Raw genomic sequence first — 17,206 nt, forward strand, 5'->3', positions numbered from 1 at the left:
AGTAAGTGGATGGACCTCATGGGTCAAAAGGTAGAGAGAAGAGCAGCACATCTATGGTGCATTGTACATTCTAATGCTTTGCTCAATCACCAGGCCTATCAACATTGGGAAGAGATAGGAGAGTTGATGAAAGACTTATCAGAACAGTTTCAAAAGAGAGCAGCCAATCTCGTAGAAGATGGGAAAACTATTGTCAACACCTGTTTAAAATCAACCTTAGATGCTTCGGATACATCAAGCAGACAAATGATGATTTGGCATCACTGAAAGAAGACATGCCTGGCTATGCATTTCAGGATTCAAACCCAAATTTCAAAGCAACATCTCAAAAGCACCATTTAACTTTGAACAGCTTGTTGGAAGTGCAGTAGATGACTCTCTGTATCGGTTTAAGAAGGACAGATGTCAAAACCAATGGGTGCATCACAAATCAACATTCTTAGGGGAACCATTACCTTCAAGAAGACCTTCAGGAAGAGGATTTTCCACCCATCAACCTCTTATCAAACATACCAGTAGCCATATCATGGCAGAAATCGATCACCCCAACAACAACAGCAACAAGGTTGGCAGCACCAGCAGGGAATACAGCCCTTTTGTAGACGTCCATGCAGAAGATAACAACCATAAAGGGGAGGAGCATCCCTTGTAAGCAAGAGGCTTACCAACAAGTGCAATAAAAACTCCAATCAGATCCATGAGTCTGTTAGCAAGGCAGGAGAAAGAACAAGTTTACAACACCAGGCGTTCCTACATCCAGCACCAGAAGAAGGCAAAATACAAAATTTCCTTCAGAAGTGGAGGAAGATCACTTCATACAAATGGATTCTAAACATAATACTATATAGCTTTTGCATAAAATTAGATGAACTACTGCCAGAAGAAGGGCCAAATAGGAAAACACATTGCGAGGAAGAAACAACATGACTACTCAAAGAAGTAGAAGAGATGTTGGCAAAGCACGAAATATAATTAATTATTGCCCATGAAAGCAATAAGAAAGTGAAATTACTCAACATATTTCCTCATTCAAAAGGTAGACAGGACACTACATTCTATCCTGGACTTAAGGTATTTGAACAAATGTATAAAAAAGCAAAAATTCAAGATGAAAACCCTGAAAGAGGTAATTCCACAACTACAAGTAGAGGATTAAATGGTAACAAAAGAATTAAAGGACGCTTATTGCATTCTCATGAACACAAGCCCCCAAAAAATCCTAAGATTTGTGGTAGACAAAAAAGCACTATCAATTCAAAGTGCTGCCATTCTGAATTAAATTATCACCAAGAGTATTCACAAAGTGTCTAGCAGCACTAGCAGAACACCTTCAAAGGCTGGCCATACATGTTCATCCATACCTAGACAACTGGCTGGTAAGAGCAAACTTATACAAGAGATGCATAGAGCATATTCGGCAAGTAATAAGTACTCTAAACCAGCTACGATTCTCAATACACTTGGAGAAGTAATCCCCAGAATCAGAACAAGAGAAAATGATATTGGGCTAGAATAAATTAAATTCAGGGGAAAGTATTTCCAGGCGAGAAGAGAACAGTAGCACTGTTGAAAGACATACATATATACCGCAAGGGGCACGCTCGGACAGAGAAAATGGTGGGGAAGCTATTAGGAATAATGGCTTCTTGCATCTCTCCGATAATAAACATAAGTCTCCAACACAAGACCAATTCAGGAATGGCAACAAGTTCAGTGGTCACAGACAATGGGGAGTTAGGAAGATCTAGTGGTTGTCATGCAAATGATAGATGCAATAGCATGCTGAAACAGGTCAGATATAACGGAAGGAAGAACATTTACACAACTAACTCCAACAGTAACCATAACAACAGATGCCTCACAGAGGAGATGGGGAGCACACATTAACAATCTAAAAGTAAGGGGAGTCTGGAAATACCAGGATGCAGTACAATACATCTATATTCTGAAACTAAAACAGTATGGCTAGCCTTTAAAGCCTTTCAAAATGAAGCTATGGGGAAAAACAGCACTGATACAAACAGACAACGCAACCACCATGTTTTACATAAACAAGCGGGTTGGACTCTGTTTCTACCACTGTGAAGATTAGCACAAGAAATGTGGGATTGGGCTATTCAAAGAAGAATGGAGATCTTGGCACCTCACCTACCAGGAAGCATAATGTCAAAGTAGACAGACTGAACAGACAAACTTTATGGTCTCAAGAATGGTAACTGAACCAGTCAGTACTCACAAGGTTCTCATAACTAAACTAGAAATGATACTCACTCTAGTGTCTTAAGGAAGGATTATTAGAAAAGATCACCAGAGATAAAACAGTACTGAAGTTCTTAACACACCTTCTACACTGTAAACTGAATTATGCATCCTTAAGGTTTATTTAACAGCAGTAGTGGTGCACCCAATGGTCACATTGGAAGACGTTTCTTCATGTCACCAGTCATTAAGCTGTTCCTAGAAGGAGGAAAAACTTTTGCAACTGTTTTCAAATCATTTTCATCTTCAACCAAACCTCCACTGTAGAAACAAACCACTAGAAAATCTTCGCACAGCATAGGAACTCAGAAAAAAATTCATGCTGCAAAACGTATAGTTTCTTTACCTGTCTGTGAAGTTTTGCAGTTCGAAGAATTTTCTGGATTGGCAAGCGATCCCACCTTCCTCTGCAAATAAAGATAGAAGGAAGCAAACAAAAACAAAAAAGGAATCTGAAGATGGCGACCAAAGGTGGGAGCTACTAGAGGAAGCACGCCAAAGTCACATGGGGCCACCAAATGGAAGTCCTTTGATGCCCACCAATACCAGAAAACAAAAAGAGTAGAAGGTCAAAAACAATTTTGAAGAATTCCGGACCCAACCAGTAGATGGAGTGATAATTTGGACACCCCAGTCTCAGTGCACTTCATGGCCCTGTGCTCTTGGCTTGGAAGGTCGTGAAAAGTAACTGACATCAGCGTGCTGAGGTGGTGCCCATATAGGTGACACGGACGTCACTTCTGGAAAAGATGATGCCAAGGACGCAATCCAGAACTGATTGATGCCGCCTACAGGTGCGCTGGGGTACCACTCATGCAAAAATCATCCGGATTCAGTCTGACGCCTGGGAAATTCAAAGGTAAGGAATCAGTGGCTAGATCTTATCTCTACCAGAAAATACATTACCAAAGGTAAGTAACTTGTTTCTTTTTTTTAATTATTATTATATTTTTCCAAAACCTTTATTGAAAAGGAAATCATGACACATTACAAATAAGAGTGGCATCAAAAATTATGTCATAAAATGCAATCAGAATTATAGATCACAAAAGGAGGAAGATGGACACCACACTTAGAGGAACATAACATATAGCACAGGCTCAGATGGCAGGGATCACAGTGCTTCAGGAGAACCATTTGGGTGCTGACTCATTGAGGAGAAATGTTGAGCGGCACTGTCCCTGTCAGTAGGTGTTACAGATGTGGGGGAATGCATTGGTGAATCATCTAGGGCAGCTTGACTATGTAGGTAGGAGGTAAGTGGAGCCCATATGTCCGAGGGTCTGCTGGCAGCCGGCATCAGGTCCCAAAACTCCCCCAGCAGTGGGCCACATCATCCAACCAAACCTTGACAGTAGGCACCGGTCTGCATCCCCAGTGAATGGACACCCTGCGCTTGACCAACACCAATAGCATCGTTTTGAGCTTACAGGAGGCATCAGAGGTATGTTTGACATATCCAAGGAGACACTCCAGGGGTCAGGAGTGAGGTGTTCTAGTGTATTATCGCTGATGGTTGTGCACAACCCCTGCCAAAAGAAGACCCTGGGGCATATCCAGGCTACGTGGGCAAAGTCTGCGCCAGGAGCAGAGTAGTGTGCACATCTATTGTGGTCAACGACACCCATCTTAAATAAAGACATGGGAGAGCGGGAGACTATGCAGATATTTATAGTGAATGAGGCACAGATGGTAGTTGGGAGATAGGGACGTGGTCTGATCACAACAGTACAGCCATTGGTCTAGGGGTATATCTGTGCCTAAGTCTGTGCTCCAAACACCATGGGCACGCTCAGTACTAACAGAGGAAGCAGATAATGAGAGAGCGCAGAGTCGAATGACCAGCTTGCGCGGAAAGGTGGAGGTGTGAACCCATTCGAGGGTGGCATTGGCTGGGGGGGCCGAAAGGGACGCGGGGTTGGCATCCTTGCAGGTCACTCTAATCTTATAGTATAGTAACCTAACCATTGTTGTGGCATTGTCGCGGGTGGTGAAAATTGTGTTGCCTGGGTATTTGTCTGCCAGGGTGTGGAGTCCTAAGTGGGCAGCACGGTGGGCCATTCCAGTTGTCTGAAGTGAGAGAAATGGCAGGTTATTGGCAAGAGGGACGGAGGGGGCATAAAGTATGTCAGCACCAGTGCACTTGCGCAACCCATTCCAAGCCCATCGGAGGCACTCATCCATGTCTATCTCTCCCTCAGGGGCTGAGGTGGGACAAAAAGCATGGTGCATAGCTGCCAGGTGGCAAAGAGGTCCGCCTCAACCACCAAATGGGGCTGTAAGGGCAAAGGATGCAGCCAAAAGTGGAGGAAGCTAGCCCGGATGCACAGCACATTGAGTTTAAAGTCCGGGGCACCCCTTCCGCCCCAAACCAGGGGTAGAGTGAGAATATCATAGTCAATACGAGGCTGGTGTCCAGCCCTGATCAGAGTTATAATGTTGGTGCGTAGTTTGCTGGAAAATTGAGATGTGAGTAGGACTGGAATGTTTAAAAAGAGATATAAGAATTTTGGGATCACTACCATCTTGGCAATGGTGATGCATCCTGCAAGTGACAAAGGGAGTTCATGCCATATCTGGGTCTTGGTCTCCAGCCAATCCATCGTCCAACCAAAATTGGCCCTCCAAAGTTTATCCATGTCCCTACTTAGCCATATGCTGAGGTAGCGAGTGGGTCCAGAAGCCCAGAAAAAGGGGTAATCTGGAGTGAAATGTGTTGTAGCATTTGTGAGTAGGAAAAAGACCGACTTGCTCCAGTTAACTTGTACCCCAGATAGACAGCAGAACCACACCACCTCCTGCAGCATGGGTGCAAGATTTACCTGGGGATTCTGGATGTAGATCATCACATCGTCTGCATACGTAGAAGTGACAAGGGCCTGAGCCGAGAAGCCTATGGCATGCTGGGTGTGGTATTGACAGAGATGAGCCGCCAAAGTCTCTAAGGCGATGGCAAAAAGCATGGGGGAAAGAGGACACCCCTGCCTGGTTCCTCTTGAAATGGGGAGGGGATCAGTGGCATGCCCATTTATTCAAATGTGTGCAGTAGGGAGCGTGTAGAGCAGGTGAATCTTGTGAACAAAATCTGGACTGAGCACAAATGGTGAAGGAGATCAAAGAGGAAGGGCCACTCAAGAGTGTCGAAAGCCTTAGTAGCATCAAACAATACGGCCACAGCAGGGAGAGAGGGGTTTATTTGGTGGATGATGGCAAAAATGGTGCGAAGATTGTGGGAGGTGGCGCACCAAGGGATAAAACTGTAGTGATCCGGAAAAAGCGATGTGTGACATGAGTGGGAGAAGGCGGGTAGCCAGCAGCATGGCATAGATTTTATTGCTCGTATTAGTAAGGGAGCGAGGACAGTATGAATCACAGCTCTCTGGGGATTTGTCCAGTTTCAACAGAAGGGTGAGCAGGGTCTACACAGAGACAAGGGGAAGCAACCACGCTCAAGCAAATCATTGTACATGGCGGCCAAGTGCGGGATGAGGAGAGGAGCATATTGTTTATAGAAAGCTGGGGTGAGGCCATCCGACCAGGGGGCGTTATCACCCGGGAGTCAAGCAATAACCGCAGATATCTCCTCCTGAGTGGATGGCTTATCAAGATTGGCCCAATGATTGTTACTCAGCCAAAGGAGCTCAATGGATTTTAAATATTTGTCCAGGACCTCATGTGGGGGAACCTCACCAGCGATGAGCAACTGCTAATACAAGATGGAGATTTTGGCAATGACCTCAGAAGGGGACGTCATCCTCCTAAAGTTCTGGTCTTGCAGGACTGTAATATAGGAAGAAGCATGTGCCTCACTGCCCAGGAAAGCAAGCTCCCTATCTCCCTCCTTTTGGAAGTCCGTGATTTTGGTTCTGATCAGTGAGAAGGTGGCTGGGCTGGGATCTTGGGACTGCAAATAGTTCAAGCATTTTTATCTCGTTCTCAAGACACTCAAGGGTGTGCAACTGGATCTCAGCACCCTAGACTGCTTGGCGATACATATTACAACCTTTAAGGCATCCAGAGGGTTGAGGGAGAATCAACCGAGCCAACATTGTTTCCAAAGTAGGCGATTATGGCAGTGCAAATCTCCTCGTGGAAAGCCCCATCGCATAGAGCATTTGGAGGCAAGCCCCAAGCAAAAATCCAATGCAGCGTGAGCGGGAGGCGCAACAGAAGGCGGACAGGGGTATGGTCAGAGAGGGTAAGGGCCATATGATCCACTGACATGGTCCAGGAGATGACATCTCGGGTGGTGAGCCATAGGTCGATAGGAGAACCGGAAACACAAGTCCCCTCATGCCCATCGTGATGTACATGTCGCCATACATCCAGTAAAGAATTGTCAGACATGATGGAATGAAGAAGAGAAGCTGCCAGTGGGTGCTGAGTATGATCCCAAGAGCAGTCCAAAGAATGCGCGGGAGCTATGTTGAATGAGCTGCCAGACGAATGTGAAAAAGTCGATGGCATCTGAATTGGGGCCATATAATGCTGCTAGTATTAGGGGCTGATTATAAAGTGTACCTGCAAGGATTACGTATCTGCCCTCCGGGTCATTGATGGAGTGGAAGTTGTGCCATGGGAGACCCTTTTGGAAGAGGATATAAATGCCACAGGAATAGTGGAGGTGAACCACTGGTTATTGTAGTAGTGATCAAAGAAAAATGTGAGTGTTCTAGTGCAGTGAATCTCAAGAGGTGATGTTAAAAACTCGTATAACCAGATTTGTTAATTTAATCAGTCTGGGTTCGGGATGCTTTAAAAATCTGTTTTGTGTGTGAGAAGACTAATTAAGGGTCAGGGTGTTCATAAAAAGGTCAACATGTTTCAGCCCTTGTGGTTGCCCATGCGGGTCAAGTGGGCTTTCTTCAGGACCTAGAAAGAAGAAAAGGTGGTGAAGACCGTGTTTTTTGTCAAGGTCTCTATGAATCTAGGTATGTTAACCTGATTCTTACGTGGTCAAATGGTCACTTAAGTCCTACTATATGGCCTTCATTGGGCAGCCAGGGAGCTTGTTACCTGCTGTTGCGCTCGTATATCATGACTCGTGCTGACTCAGAGGAGGAGTCTGTGCAGTGTGTGCAGCGTCTCGACTCACTTGCTTGGCAGTGAGTTGAGACGCTGCAAACAACTCCAGTATTCTTGGTTCAGGAGCAGAGTTGATACGTCACAAGAACATTTGTCTTTTATAAATGCCAAGGACTTGTTCTCTATTCTTTTAAGTAGAAGTCAGCGCCACAATCTGTAAGACGGACCAGCCAATTTCCCCGCATATCTGGAGACCACAGATGACTGACTGCAACTGAGGTTGTAGTGATATGACCCTATTCAAGTTGTTTTTTATATATCTATTAAGGTTTGAGCCACTAGGCAGATATTCATCTATTGGAAATTAGTAGGAATGAAGATGTAAAACTAGACCAGTTGAATAAAGATACATTGAGTGGAAACAAAAGTGGAAGGATTATCCATTTTAGTCCTGAAGAAGGTGGATGTATTCATTAAGTTCCACCGAAACGCGTTGACGCAATAAACTCTGTTGAATTTGAATCGGGACAAGAAGCATAGAGGCCAAATTTTATTGTCCCTTGTCTTGTTCATAGTCTTTTCAAATTAACCCTGAAAAGGCATAATTTTGTTGCCTTAGTGTTGTTCCTTCCAGGTGGTGTTAGTCTGTCTCTGTAATAATGATGATATGTTGTGTAGGCATTATGCATTTTAATTGTGTCTTTTAAATGTGGTGGGAACTTCAGAACCCTTATTTTGTATTCATATGTGATGATTTGATATTGTGATTTTTTAATATATTCTGATTTTTTTAATAAAGAAGAGTTTTGTAATATGAATAACTGTATCCCTACTGGAGTTGTTCCACGTGTGTGAGTGTGGACTGTGTGCCAGAATATTTGGTGTATAAGAAAGTGTTCTAGTCCAAAGGGAAAAACATTTTTTACTTCATTGTTATTGGTGCTCTGTCTCTTTTGGACTTTATGAGCCCCTTTCCTTGTTTTCAAGGTCACTAGGCCACCTCCAGAGCGCCTAAGGAGTGGGCCAAACCTGGGAGGCTGGCCGCAGAAAAGAGACAAGGGGTACGTGGCGCCCCTGTCGCAGAGCTCAGAGCATGCAGAGGGAGACCCCAGACCACCAGGGAGAGGCAAGGCCCCTGCAACAACGCGTGGCCTCCGGGCTCCGCAGTATAGCGCTTGTGCCCCTGATCCGCCACAGACAACCACCGCAGTATGTGCCGCACTAACCTGTCGTCCATGAGGGCCACCAAAGATCGGACCACGTTGTCGGTGCCGGACACAGGAGAAGGGGCATGTAGGAAGGTGGATATCTGACTATGGTTCCCCCCAAACATTTTGCCTAGTGTTTAGCTGGTTTTTGACTTAGTTGGCCTGGGATCCTGCTATTCAGTGCCCCAGGCTAATTGCTCTCTCCTTAAAATGGACTCCATGTACCTTAGGTGCATACACAATTGGAACTGGTTCACCTTATAGGCCCCTGTAACAGTGTACTACAGGTACCCAGGGCATAGGTGTATCCAAGGGATACCAGGGGCTGCAGCATGTATTGTGCCACCCCTGGCCTGGCCTCCATATTTGACACAACTGGCTGATCACTCACCTGGGGTAAGTTGGTGTAATCACCCCTTACTTAGATATAGTATACCTATATCTAACCCTAACTGGACACATGTTAACCTATAAGTCACTCCTATGGAAGTCCTTAACAATCCTGGAGGAAGAGTGTGTGGTTTCATGTGAGATGGTGCTCTAGCATGAGCTGAGCCTGTCTGCAGCTGTCGGGAACAACTCCCTTAGCTGTTCCGGGATATTGCCATACCATATACTCTTAAGTGCATTATAATGCTCGCGGTTATATGCTAACTTTGGTTTGGCTTTATCAAAACATGTCGAGTAAGGTGTCATACGATTTAGAATACTATCCCCTCGACAGTCCTGTCGACGGGGATAGCATTCCACCCTTCTAGAGGGACACGACATGTACATAACCTGAACCCTGGTTAAAGTTAAACTCGAGCCTCAGCATCACAAAATGGATGCTGCCACCACAGACACAAGTCTGACCTCCTGCTGCTGGGAGTCCTTCCAGCGAGGGAGGCTTGGACAAAGGGTTTCCTGCCTTGGGAGGTGCGAGCACCACCCCAAACAGGATTTTGTGTATTGGGTACGACAGGCCTGAATGGAATCAGACATGCCCGGAGCACACAAGGTGTCCTCGTGCATAAGCCAGTCCAAACCGGAGCTGGGGCTTTACAGCCCCAGTCCTGGCACAAAGCTGGACAAGGAAAGGGGGTGTAACCGCCCCCCTCCCTGGTCCCACCCAGAGGAGGGACATAGCATGTGATCCACCCCTCAGAGGGGGAGCAGTGCCATAGCACCTCAGATCATCCTGAAATCAACTTGAAACTAAGAATACGACTGGACTTCGACATTCTGCTGCACAGAAGACTGAAGAGCATCTCCCTTGTGGCCTAGGAGTGGCCACCCTGTGAACACAGGCACCATCCAGCAAGTCGATGTCTGCTTTGCCACCGCCTCCTGTCAGAGCCCGAGCCCAGAGCCGGAAAAGACCTAGACTCCCAGACATCTCAGAGCCCGATCCACAGTCCCTGAAAAGAAGAGACCCGTTGAGGCACCGAGAGACGTGGGACCGGACATCTCGAAAGACCTCCAAGAACCTGACTGCGCAGCCCCCGAGGCACCCTCGACACTGTGTTCCGGGGTTTGATAAGCCCTACCACAGAGCAGCATTTACACTGAAGATCAGCCCCCCAGCATCTCCACAATCTGTGTGGGGCCCTTTTGCATCTTGCCACTCGACGCGCCATCCCGGCCACTTGCCACATGGCTAGTGGCCATCTTGGCAACGAAATCGAAAATAAACACTGCGGGTCTGGTTGCTCCAGACTTGCCCTCGCTCCTGTAAAAAGGAGCACCCGCTCTGACCTTGCTGGTCCGAGTGAGAAGCTTGCATTGTTTCCTGCATGGTTTGCATTAGCCAAGGCCTGTTTGTTCTGATCAAGAAGCCGACACTGCCAATAGCGAGAGCCTTTGTGGGACAGCTCGTGACCAATGCCTGGATATCCTTGACCTCTCCGTGTCCACGTGGCAGCAGAGACAATCTTCACCTCATCGCCTGTTTGCACCTGACATCGCCTGGTTCCGTCCTGGTTCCATGTTAGTCACTGGCTAGTGACTTTGAACATTGTCCCCTCTGCTTTCAGGTCCTCACCACTTCAGATACACCCTTGGATCCACCGGAACTCTTCTCGTCTCGACGCCTGCAGCATCTTCAGCTCCAAGCACCATCGACCTGCGTGACGAAACCCGACACTACTTTGCACCCGTGCACACGCTTCCTGTGGGTGAGGTAACTCAGCAACGCCGGTGTTCAATTCAATTCAATTCAATTCAATTGATTTATATAGCGCGCTACATACCCAGAGGGTCTCAAGGCGCTTGAAGAAGGGTGGGGAATTACATGTCGAAAATCCAGGTTTTAAGTTGCTTTCTGAATACTAGATGGTTCTGAGTGAGGCGAAGGTGAATGGGAAGTGAGTTCCAGGTTTTAGCCGCCAGGTAGGAGAAGGATCTTCCTCCCATGGTGGTTTTGTTGATGCGAGGTACAGCAGCAAGGGCCTGGTTGGAAGAGCGTAGCTGGCGGGAGGGTGTGTAGAAGGAAAGTCGTGTGTTGAGGCATTCGGGTCCAAGTTCGTAGAGTGCTTTGTGTGCGTGGGTTAGGAGGCGGAATGTTATCCTCTTATTGACGGGGAGCCAGTGGAGATTTTTCAGGTGACCGGAAATTTGGTCTTTACGCAGGATGTCTAGTATGAGTCTGGCTGATGCGTTCTGGATGCGTTGGAGTTTTTTCTGAAGTTTTGCGGAGGTACCGGCGTTTAGGGTGTTTCCATAGTCCAGGCGGCTTGTAACCAGTGCGTGGGTGACTGTTTTCCTAGTTTTGGTGGGGATCCAGCAAAATGTTTTATTGAGCATGCAAAGAATATTGAAGCAAGAGGAAGAAACGGCGTTGACTTGTCTGGTCATCGAGAGTGAGGAGTCCAGGATGACGCCAAGGTTCCCTGCGTGGTCCGTCGGGATGGGTGCTTTTCCAAGGGCCTCTGGCCACCAAGAGTCGTCCCAGGCGGAGGAGGAGGTACCTAAGATAAGGACTTCTGTTTTGTCTGAATTCAGTTTCAGACGGCTGTGCTTCATCCACTCGGCTACTTCTTTCATTCCTGCATGTAGGTTGGTTTTGGCGGTGTTAGGGTCTTTGGTGAGTGATAGGATCAGTTGAGTGTCATCAGCGTAGGAGATGATGTTGAGGTTGTGTTGGCGTGCGATGGCCGCGAGGGGGCTCATGTATACGTTGAAGAGGGTGGGGCTGAGTGAAGATTCCTGTGGCACGCCGCAAAGGACTTCAGTGGCCTCTGACTTGAATGGTGGGAGGTGGACTCTCTGAGTTCTACCGGCAAGGAACGAGGTGATCCATTCCAGTGCTTTTCCTTGGATTCCGATGTTTCTGTGGTGTTGTAACAGGGTACTATGACAGACTGTGTCGAAGGCTGTGGAGAGGTCGAGGAGGATGAGGGCGACTGTGTCTCCGTTGTCCAGTAAAGTTCGAATGTTGTCTGTTGCTGCGATGAGTGCGGTCTCAGTGCTGTGTTTGGCTCGAAAGCCGGACTGTGAGGAGTCGAGGGATTTGTTGGTTTCGAGGAAGGCGGCGAGCTGGTTGTTGACAGCTTTCTCGATGACTTTGGCCGGGAATGGAAGGAGTGAGATGGGGCGGTAGTTTTTGAGTTCGGTGGGGTCAGCTGTGGGTTTTTTCAGAAGGGCGCTGAGTTCGGCGTGTTTCCAGGTTTCCGGGAAGGTGGCTGAGTTGAGGGAGCAGTTGATGACGTCTCGGAGGTGTGGTGCTATGATGGAGTCTGCTTTGTTGAAGATGTGGTGAGGGGATGGGTCTGTTGGGGATCCTGGGTGGATGGAGTTCATCAGGCGGATGGTGTCCTCAGTGGAGATTGGGTTCCAGTCATTAAGGATGTTCAAGGGGGGTGAGGGTACGGCAGAAGATTGGGTGGGTTGGTCTCCGGGTTGGTTGTCGAAGCTGTTGTGGATGTCTGCGATTTTGTCGTGGAAGAACGAAGCTAGGGAGTCGCAAAGGGTTTGAGAGGGAGTGATGTCGTTGGAGTTGGCGGTAGGGTTGGTAAACTCTTTGATGATGTTGAATAATTCCTTGCTGTTGTGGGCGTTGTTGTCTAGTCGGTCTTTGAATGCGGCTTTCTTGGCAGTCCGGATCAGTTGGTGGTGTATGCGGGTGGCGTTTTTGAAGGCGTCCCTGGTGCTGGTGTTTGGGTCTTTTTTCCAGGCCTTCTCGAGGAAGCGACAGAGTTTCTTGGATTTCTTAAGATCATCGTTGAACCAGGGGGCGTTTTTGCTGCCTAGTTTGATTTGACATTTTTTCAGAGGTGCTATGTTGTCGGCGCTGTTGGTTAACCATTGAGTGAGGTTAATGGCTGCTTGGTTGGGGTTCGAAGAGTGGGCAGGGGGGTTTTGAAGAAGCGATGAGGAGATCTGGTTGATGGTGATTTTGTTCCTGTTTCTTTGCAGAGTAGGTTGGGGATGGTTGTGGGTTGTGGTCTTTTTGTAGACAAAGTGAATGCAGCTGTGGTCCGTCCAATGAAGAACTGTGGTGTGACTGAAGGAGATATGTTTGCTGGAGGTGAAGATAGGGTCGAGTGTGTGACCTGCGTAGTGAGTGGGGGTATTAACAAGTTGTTTGAGTCCGAGGTTGGCGAGATTGTCCAGGAGGGTGGTGGTGTTGCTGTTGTTGCTCTTTTCCAGGTGAAAGTTGAGGTCTCCCAATAGAATGTAGTCTTTGGAGGGGAGGGCGTGTGGGGTGATAAAGTCAGTGATGTCTTCACTGAATTGTGCACGGCGTCCTGGTGGCCTGTAGAGGAGGGTGCCTCTGAGTGTGGTCTTGGGGTTGCTGTGGATCTGGAAGTGAAGGTGTTCGGCACTAGGGAGGTTGACGTCTGAGCTGGTTGAGATGCGGATGGAATTCTTATGGACGATAGCGATGCCTCCTCCTGTTTGAATGGTGCGGTCCTTACGGATGATCTTGTAGCCTTCCGGGATGGCAATGGTGATGTCTGGGGCTGAGGAGGTGTTCCTACACTGGTATACACCTCTAGTGTCTAGGTCTTAAGTTTCATCCATATAGGTCACTCGGAAGGTTCCTTAAACACTAACTTTGTAACTTTTACGCACCATTGACATTGCATTGGTGTATGCGTGCACTTTAAGCGCTGCACCCGAGACCCGCAGGCCTTTCCCGACTTCTTCACTGTTAGTCCCGAACAGCTCCAGCGATTACCAAGGCCCTAGGCCTACTTCCTTTCAGCTAGGTGGTTCTTATACCACTATTTTAGTATATGGTCTAGGGCTCATCCATATTGTGCAATTTTTGTGTATTTAAACTGTGTTTTGTTTTAACGCATTTGCTTCTGTGCTCATAAAGAGTATAGGGGATTTGTAGTAAATACATATATATATATATATATATATATATATATATATATATATATATTTTTCAATATATATCTTTTTTTTATTGAAAAAGATGGTACATAAATGGACAAATTTCAACAATTATTACATACATGATAAGAATTTGATAAATATTTGATATTTGATATTTTTACATACATTTTTAAGTGCATCTTGTTAGCGGGAACGAGGAAAATAAATAAATAAATAGGGTTAGAAATCAGTTTCAATTAATTGGAGACGAACAGAATTTTTATCCATTTCTATCTGTTCTCCGATTAGTTACAGGAGCACATAGGCGTATACCCTTCCTACGCTGCCTCATGCCTTTATATTCATAGAGGCAGGATTCTATGTTATGAATTCCTAGAAATCTCGAGAGCCACATCTGAAAGGATGGAGGGTTCTTATCTTTCCATTCCGCAGAAATTGAAATTCTAAGTACAGCAACAGATAAAAACATTAGATCTCTTTCAGCCTCACCTAAACCCAATTTAGAGTCTGTACCCAGTAAAATTAAGGTAGGGGATAGGTCGATGGACTGACCTAGCAGCCCCTCCATAAATGTCATTTTTTTTTTTTAACATTTTCCAACTGTTTGCAGGAAGAAAACATATGTATACTGTCAGCCCGACTTTCATTACATCTGGGACAATTATCATTTTCGCTTAGACCCCAGGCAAATATCTTCGCAGGTGTATGGTAAAGATTAAAAATAGTCTTGTAGTGTTGCGCGCGAAGATTTGATGCCCGCAATATTTTTTTATTCAATACGAGAGCGAGATCCAGATCGACATCAGAATCTCCTAAATTTGTCGCCCAGTTAGACTCAACCTTCTCAATATCATCCGGGATTTGATCCAATAAGCAATTATATAAAATCTTAATCTTCCTACAACCTCTATTTAATAACTCAATCATTGGAAAGTCTGCTGGATGTGAAATCCGTGTCCTGACTGCCTTAATTGCCCTGGTAATTTGACCATAAACCAGCCATTGACTGTCTGGAATACCAAATCTTTCCTGCAACATTTCGAACCCCAAAATTTCACCTTCTTCCATTTCAGCTCCCAAGGATCTAAGCCCCAACCTTTTCCACATCAGCAAATTATTATCATTTTTTAGTTGAGGAAAAAGAGATGAGTTATACAGTAGCAAATAGGAATTGACTTTCGGGATGTTATACATTTTCATGATTGCTTTCCAAACCTGCCATGCGCCAATCAGTGTCTTCAATCTTGTTTTTTTATAAAAGCTTCATTCCAATTCACACTGAAATACATTTATAGCCTTTTCACCCAATAGCATCCTATATATCTGGGACGGACATTGTTGATCTACAAACCCCGGTGTTATATCAGGTACAGATGTAGATTGAAATAGAGTAGTCATTTGGGTTAGCAAGCAGGCCCAATGATATAACTTTAGATTCGGCAATCCCATCCCACCCCTTTCTCTGGGCAGTGCCAATAAGTTTGTATATCGCCTTACCCTGCCATATTGCCATACAAATCTGATAAACATAGATTCAAGTTGTTTCATGATCCTGTCCTCTATTGCTAAAGGGATGGCCCAAAATAAGTAGAGAACTCTAGGGAACATAGGCCATATGTAGGTATCCAAATACCGGTCGGTAACGGCCGAAAATACCGATTTTTGGCCGTTTCCGACCGGTATTTGGATACTGAGATGTAGGGCCACCTAAAATACAGATTCGGTAATTTTACCGAATCAGTAATTTTACTGATTCTGTAAAATTACCGAAACGGTAAAATTACCAAATCTGTATTTTTAGATGTAGGTAGCACTGTAATCAGTGCTACAGGGCTTTAAGAATTCGTTATTTACCACCAACTAGAAGTTTGAAAAGCCTTGAAAAAGCATTTTTTTTGCTTTTCAAACGTTGTCATGTTGCAGACATACATGCCCTTAGGGCATGTATGTCTGGAACATGTGCACCCATACAGGATTGATGGGTGCAACAGGGTGTCAAAGTGACACCCTGCCACCCTTCAATGTTTCCCCGATTACCGAATCGGTATTTACCGATTCGGTAATTGATATTCAATCCTATGGGCCTCCAGGCCCATAGGAATTAATGGCAATTACCGAATCGGTAAATACCGATTCGGTAATTACCGATTCTTACTGATTCGGTAATTTCAAAAGAGAAATTACCTATATCCCATTTACCTACTTCTAAATACCGAATCGGTATGATTTGGTATTTAAGAGTAGGTAAATCGAGATTACCTACATCTGGCCCATAGACATTTTAACTGCATTTACCCTTCCTATTAATGAGAGGTGTAGCACATCTATTCTTTTTAATTCCTTCTCAATATCCTTAATAAGTGGCAGATGATTCTCGCATACAATTTTCTCAACATTGGCATTCATTTTTACCCCTAAATATATGGCAGAATCGACAAATCTGTAGTCAGTTTTGGCTATATTTTTAGAACAAATAACCTGCGTTTTTGTTTCATTTAGAAGATAGCCTGACTCTTCCCCAAACAGTTTAGCCATCTCAATCAGAATAGGAAGAGTTTGTTGAGGATTATTTGTTAACACTGCAAGATCATCAGCGTAGGCCAGTATTTTACTTGAATAACCATTGCATATCACTGGAGCTATCTCTGGGCAGTCAAGAATACACTGTATAAGGGGGTCAATATACAGCACAAATAGAATAGGGGAACAGGGACAGCCTTGCCGAGTCCCTCTTTTTATATTGTGAAAAGGCTTTATTTCGATACGTAAATATCTTAAAAGCAATACATTACAAACATGCAATTTCAAGCATTAAGAAAAGGGACTTACAGTTATAATTTCATAAACCAGTCAGATAAAAAATGCAATAAATAATTACAAATAGTAATTAAAAATAGTATTAAATTGAAATGGAAAGCCTTTTTGTTCTAATTATCCAAGCCCATTTTAGGAATTTGGAGACAGCACAAACTGTAGAAGGGGAAGTGTCAGTTAGTAAAATGCGGAGGGCCACCAAATGTTGTCTGGTGCCAAGGAGCCTGCATAGAGGTGCCAGCCATCGTTTCCTTGGGGCACGGTACTCGGGGCATTCGAACAAAAAGTGTGCCACTGACTCGACCCTTGTAGGACATGCCGCATAAAAAGCAGAGGGCTGAGCCGTTGTTGATCTCCACCTGGACACCAGGTCGGCCAGGGGTAAAGTGCCCACTCGGAATTTAAAATAGAGGGCCCTATCCATGGAGATGGAGATTAAATCCAGGTAGGGCTCGAATGCTACAGCGTCTTTAACTTGTAAAAATGCAGAGGTTGAGTTGCAGTGGCGGGGGTAGCAAATGCGTTTGTTGGTTACCCAGTCCCAATATATCTTCTTCAGGGTGACTTTTGGT

The sequence above is a fragment of the Lissotriton vulgaris genome, chromosome 3_1 (genome assembly GCF_964263255.1).
Source record: "Lissotriton vulgaris chromosome 3_1, aLisVul1.2, whole genome shotgun sequence".
NCBI lineage: Eukaryota > Metazoa > Chordata > Amphibia > Caudata > Salamandridae > Lissotriton > Lissotriton vulgaris.